Source organism: Pollachius pollachius, assembly GCF_949987615.1.
Source record: "Pollachius pollachius genome assembly, chromosome: 5".
In the NCBI taxonomy this organism is placed as follows: Eukaryota; Metazoa; Chordata; class Actinopteri; order Gadiformes; family Gadidae; genus Pollachius; species Pollachius pollachius.
In genome coordinates this window covers 18,921,562-18,928,076 of record NC_136938.1, presented here as the reverse complement: position 1 = coordinate 18,928,076, position 6,515 = coordinate 18,921,562, and positions in this window count along the sequence as shown.

Here is a 6,515-nt window from a genome sequence, read left to right as displayed (position 1 = left end):
GCGGGGGGGGGGGGGGGGGGGGGGGGCGACAGTGGCAGGCTGAGAGCTGCCCCGAGGCCCAGGGAGCAGAGCAACAAATAAATAGATAAACACGAAGAGGAGCTGTGGGGGGGGGGGGGGGGGGGGGGGGCGCGCTCTCTGTCCTTTCTCACGCAACTATGTTTTGTTTATTTACGCTGTACTGTCGGACTGGATGGTGGGTGAAATGGCATGGGAGCGGGGGTTGGCTTGGAGGGGGCTGGTGGTAGTGGCGTTTAGGGAGTTCACAGAGAGACTACAGCTCTGGCGAAGCAGGCCCCGGCTCAACAAGCAGCTCTTACGGAGGGTTTTCAAGCCTTTTATCGCCGTGGTAATCTTTTTTTACTGCCTCTCGTGTGATCCAATAGATTTCGATGGCTGTAAGAGCGATCCACGTCGGCCCACGTCTGAATGTCACGGTTATCGTCAGCATGTGACTTTACGGCCCTAAGATGATCATCAGCATGTTTGTTTTTATCCATTTCGCCAGCAAACTCTTTCGAGTGAATACCCTCCCCCCTTTTCGATTGACAGACGTTCACCATATTTGTTTACCAGGGGTCTGAAATATTCATATTGCACGCCTTTCCGAGCAGAAGTTATCCGGCGTAAATGTTACTTGGGATCAGGTGATTTTCCCAGGAGCTGGCTGTCAGCAAATGGGGGGGGGCCTCACCCCTGGTGGGCGGTCATCTTCTTGCGGGGATCCAATCTATTCCTCTGGCGAGGCCGCCTGCAGTGCACCCAACCCGGCCTTTTAATGCACTGAAGCAAAAGTGCTCCGCTCCACAACCTATCACGCCTTGGGCTCCCTCTTATGTGATTGAATAGTTAATAACTACGTGTCACCTTTTGAAAGCCAGAGACGTTGGCCTCTCCCGGAGCATTTCCTTCTCTTTTTCCCCTCTTTGTCTCTGCGGCTGTTTAACCTGTCCATCGCCGCTCGCCTCGTCTGCTCTCGCACTCAAATGCCAAAATTGACTGTCGGGCGCCCTTTTTTTCTTTTCAAGCCGCCACTCTAACTTTTATCTTCTTTCCTTCCTGTCTGACTACCTGCTTGTGTGTCTCTGCTGTCTCGGGCTGGAGTGGCAATCAGTCATTTTTAGCTTGTGTTCCCTTCCTACCTGTGTCTGTCTCTCTGTCTCTCTCTCTATGCCTCTCTTTATCTCTCTCTTTATCTCTCTCTCTCTAGCACTCTCTATATGCCTCTCTCTGCCTCACACTCTCTCTCAGCCTCTCTCTCTCTCTCTCTCTCTGTCTCTTGCTCCTCTCCTATCACACAACACTCACACACCCTCACACACCTCATTAGCGCAGCCCACGTTCGCGGGCTCCTGCAGAATGTGACCCGGCCTAATTGTGTGCCGTGCTCATTTGTTCTTCCTGCATGATGAGGCGATTGCTTATGTATTCTCCTCAGGGCTTCCATCGCACATTAAAATGATTGACTCATTTCATTCACAGCACACTTTCTTTTTTTTTTAGCTGTATTTGATAAGCTCATTTCCCCACACTGCTCAAGTCTATTCCTGTGCGACTGAAAAAGTTATGACAATACAGACAACGGTGATAATTATTTGGATTGTTTCCTTCAGCTAATTATCTGTGTCACAGAAATGTTATCACGTTTGTGGGCCTATTTATCCTGCCGGCGGTAACCCTCACAACAGGACAGTTGTTTAGGATGCAGCCAGAGTGGCTAGGAGCCCATTGGGCACACTAAACTGTCACAGTCAACAAGAAGCTTAAGAGGGATTTGGACACAAGTAGAAGGCCGCCGTGTACTCAGTGGAGCAAATTAGCATTCTGCTGGAATTATCATGTCGCTCAGTGAACTGTTCACCGGGTTTCCTTTGTCCGGTCGAGTCATGAAGGATTTTGGTGTTGCATCAAATGTAGAGTACAACTGATTGAACTGAACAAATAAAAAAAAATAAAAAAAGCTACTTGTATTTTTGATATACATACATATTGTATATATTAGTATTTAAAAAGCACAGACACAATCAATACAATCATGTTTTGGACGTTTAGTTATTATTTTTATTCATCACGTTTGGTTTTGTATCTGGCTTTAATTGATCGGTGGGTTAAATGCTTTTTTCTAGATGTGCTCTAATCGTGAGAAGATCTCTAACAGGCAGGCTGGTAGCTGAGGAGTGTGTGTTCTTGCATGCATGCGAGTGTGTTTGCGTGTGGGCGTGCGGTTTTGTGTCTGTGTTTCTGTGTCTGTGTGTGTGTATGAGTGTGTGCGTGCGTGTGTGCATGTGTGTGTGCATGTGTGTGTGGGATCTTTGACCACATAGGCGATTCTTTTTTGTGGGGCCGGTACACATTATGAGATAACTAGTTGTTGAAAATATACATCATTTCCACCTTGTGTTACAAAAGACAGAATGAGCTTTAGCTTTAATATTAAATGGGCATTTTACAAAAACATTTTTTTTTAAGTATTTCATTAACATAGGAGATATAAAAGTATGCAACATTTTAAAACGTTTACGCTATCAAGCCAGTTAAAAAACACATAATTTACTTAGACAAATAAATGAATGCGAAGAAATAAAATAAATTCAGAGATTTGTTTTAAATTTCAAGCTCTAGCAGTCCCACTTGTCCTAGAGCTATGTCTGCAGCTGTAAACCTAATAAATGTGAACAGATCAACAAGATATTGCAGGGAAAGAGAGCAATAATAAAGGCATCTAAACCTTTAAAAGTCCTTCTTTGTTCTTTTTCTCTACTCTCCATAAGTTGCCTTTGTTGTAAGTGGGCATTGCTACAGCTTTGAGGGCAACTCTGAGAGTTCCATGCCCATCGGCCTTCGATCGCATGGGATATCTGAGTTTGACAGTATAACGTCTTTTCTTCTACAACACAGTAAGACCCTTAAGCAATAGTGGATGAGCTGTTAGCATGCACATCCACAGGGAGATACACAAGCCCTAGTTGTATACCGTGTAAGAATAAGACACATGACACTGGAAGAATGAAAATATTACTGGATGCTGCAATACTTTGAAACTCCCTGGATTCACTCATAGAGATACAGTGGGCTTTACTTGATGTGATGTATACTGCTTTCACTGGGGAAACAAAAGGAAAATTAAAAGCAACTGCTTGGAATAGCAAAAGAAAAGTAGTAATCCTACTTAAAAAAATAACCTGTGCAACTATTGATGGATGCACAACATATGGAGAACATTCTTCCTTCTTATAGCGAAATTGGAGTAATTGACGCCCGCTTTCTCTTACCGCAATAACAGCAAGCCATTACCACTCCTCTTCTGGTGTAATAAAGTATGATCCAAGCTGTTTTCCTGCTGTGGCCTGCCGTTGTGTTCTAGGCTGGAGTGTAACTGTAAAGAGTGGCAATGAGCTCACAGAGACACAGGCTGCAGTGTCCCACTGAGGTGGAGGACAGGCCCTCTCTGGAAGAATTAATCCCATCCTTACAGGAAGAGGACACCATTGCTTTCTTCCTCTGCCAAATCAATAGGCAAGAATCTTCCCAGCATTGCCAGTCAATACCTAACACTTAAGGTGTCTCAGGAACCTAAAGAACACCAATAATTGTTATTAATGCTCCGGGTATCTCCATGCACTGCATTAAGACGAGGATTCCTGATTCACCAAAAGCCCATTCGCTAGCATGCCAGCAATGCCCTCCAAACGTCACTAAATGGGCATGACTACATGCATTATAGGAATGTAAATATAAAAAGATCTGGGAATGGTGGCACATCCTATTTTCTTTAATACCTAGTCGTAAGAAAATAAAGATAAAACATTATTTTTAACAACTAAGTTGTTAAAAAAAATAGGAGCCGTGATACTGTTGACCTTAGTTTATATATTTTTTTGAATCGTAAATGTGTTTTTAATAACAGCTGAAATGCACACTACGTGCCCAGAATTGGATTGTGACTGGTGAATGTAATCAACATTAAAAGAGATTCAATGCAGTGGTAAATTTGAGTGTCTTTTATCTTCATAAATCCCCCCCACAGAGTGCAAGAAAGGTAATGGATATTATGTTTTATTGCACAATGAATTTGTGTCACAGTCATCCTCATATTGGTAGATAAAAAATTTATATAATATATTCCACATACATATTTGACGTTAATATGAAAAAGTTTGCAGTCTAATCTAGTTTGGTTCGACATTTCAACTCACAAACAATCCGAATACCAACTCCGTTTTGCTGTCAATGGACGAAGAAATTCCTTGAAGCAACCAACACTGAAAATTGACTCACCATAAGTATCTACTAAACCTTGAACCAATACTGGCCTGTTTGGATTTCTAAATCACATGAAATCACAGTGTTTATTCCATTAAAAAAAGCGAAGGGTATACGGTTCACTAGTTTGAAAGACTTCTCCCTGCACAATGCCGAAACACAAAATATATGTTGCAAGGACGCTTTGCCATAGGAAAACCTGCCGGCCTTGAGATGAGCGTTTGAGACGTAGCATGTGAGAGGGCATCAGAGGGTTTTCTCGGCATACGTTTTATATACCACCTCCAACAGCCTGACCGCCTTGCATAGAAAATAAACCCACTATCAATGGAAAGTGAGGTTGGGTTCACAGCAAGGATTCTCTGTGTTTCGTGAAGATGCGAGTGCAGAACTTCAGGAGGGTCGGCACAAATCATGATTAGCACTGGGGTCTGTGCTTGTGCAACAAGAGACGCAGTATATGTGTCTGTGTTTGTCCGTCTGTGCTTTAGTGTGCGGTTTTGTGTGTGTGTATGTATGGGGGGGGGGGGGGGGGGGGGGGGGAAGCGGGGGAGTTGAAGGCACCATTCAAAATTCAATCAAGTGAAGGCCATCCCCAGCCAGCTGGGAAAGAGTGGAGATTGGTGATGAGGGAGAATTCAGCTGAAGTTTCCATGGGGGCCCCGCCGCGGCTCTTAATGCAGCCTTGGATGTAATTGGGTCCCAGAAGGCTGTTCATTATCAGATGGCAGCGAGGCAACAAAAAAAAAGGAAAAAACAAAAGGAGGGAAGGGGGAGAGCCTTGTCCCATGCAGCACCATTACGGGACAGGAGTTCATTAAAAGAGCAGTTGATGCCGCTGTTTCTCTCATCAATCTCACTCGCGCTCTTATTACGTTTGTAATGACAGCGGCACGCTCGGTCCAGGACACACTGTGATGGGCTAGGAGAGAGACGCCCCCCAACCCCAGCGCCCCATGAAAATAAATCTTACTAAGGTCAACAGCGAGACGAGCGGCCTATGTCCATGATAACAAATGGCACAGTGTCAACAACATGGCGTCAGACATAATCTGCCTCCAACAAGTCTCAGAGAGGCGGCCAACACTGGCCAGTGGGGATATGAAGGCTACTGGTATGAAAAGGTATTAGGTTCTGCAGGGGTCTCATAACGGGGCTCAACTGTGTTCGGCGTGCACTCCATCTCCCCATAATCCTATGGGCTTGTGTCTTCAACGCCTTGAAGTCTCTTTTAATTTCCTCCATCATTACAGGGACCTTCTCTGGAAAGCCGTGGTAAAGGTGACTCCCTCGCTCTTGTCACTCACACGGGCTATTTCAAAATGTCAGCTCAACAGCAGAGATTTGCCTCATTAAAGTGGCCAGGTACATTATATGGGACCCCCTCTCCCCGCCTGACACTCTCGATCAAGACGACTTGGGTGGATTGAAGGGTTTCAGCCAAGGACCACCCGTCGTCTTCATCATCATCCCTATCCCTGGGAGGCTGTTAAGACACAGCCACACTGACCATCAAGAAAGGATTATTTTCAAGGAACGTCTCCTTGTACACAGCTCCGAGCTGTGGGCGTTTAAGTTGCATATTACTGCCAACCCGGCTTTTGAGAGGGTTTTATCCTTGCATCCTCCAACCCCAAGACAAACCCCGGTACACCAGTGTGTGGGGCATGATCCAAGCTTTAATCCCACACTCTTATCACCTTGAGGATTTACATATGGCTTTCAGTACAGCAGAGCCTATACGCTCGCACATAACTTTTCTCCCGCCATAAAGCACCATTAACATGTTCCCAGATGAGGACGATGAGGAGAACGGTGGGCTCATTCACATGGTAGACATGTTGCATTCGAACGCATTCGTCTCTTCAGTACACAGCTAGCTCGCTGTCTCGCACAATACTCCAAAGGGGACAACAATAACAACCAACACCACTGCAGAGGTTATTTATTGAACCGAAGATTGCGTCGTGTTGATTCTGGCCATTTTGCCTTCAACGCAGTGCATGATCGATTACCTGGAAACTTTTATGCCCCTTCCTGCAAACGAAGGGAAGTGGAGAACATTGGTAAAAGCGGACAAGATGGTGAAGGACACTGCTTCGTCGGACACGGCGGGTTATCCATCAGAAGTCTAATTAAAAAGTGTCAATTCATCTTTGGGTGATCCGTCCCCAGTTTAATATTGTCGAGCCGTAGCAAGTAATTGAATTATAGGCGTGTGGCCGAGTGTAAAAACCTGATATCTGTCAAGA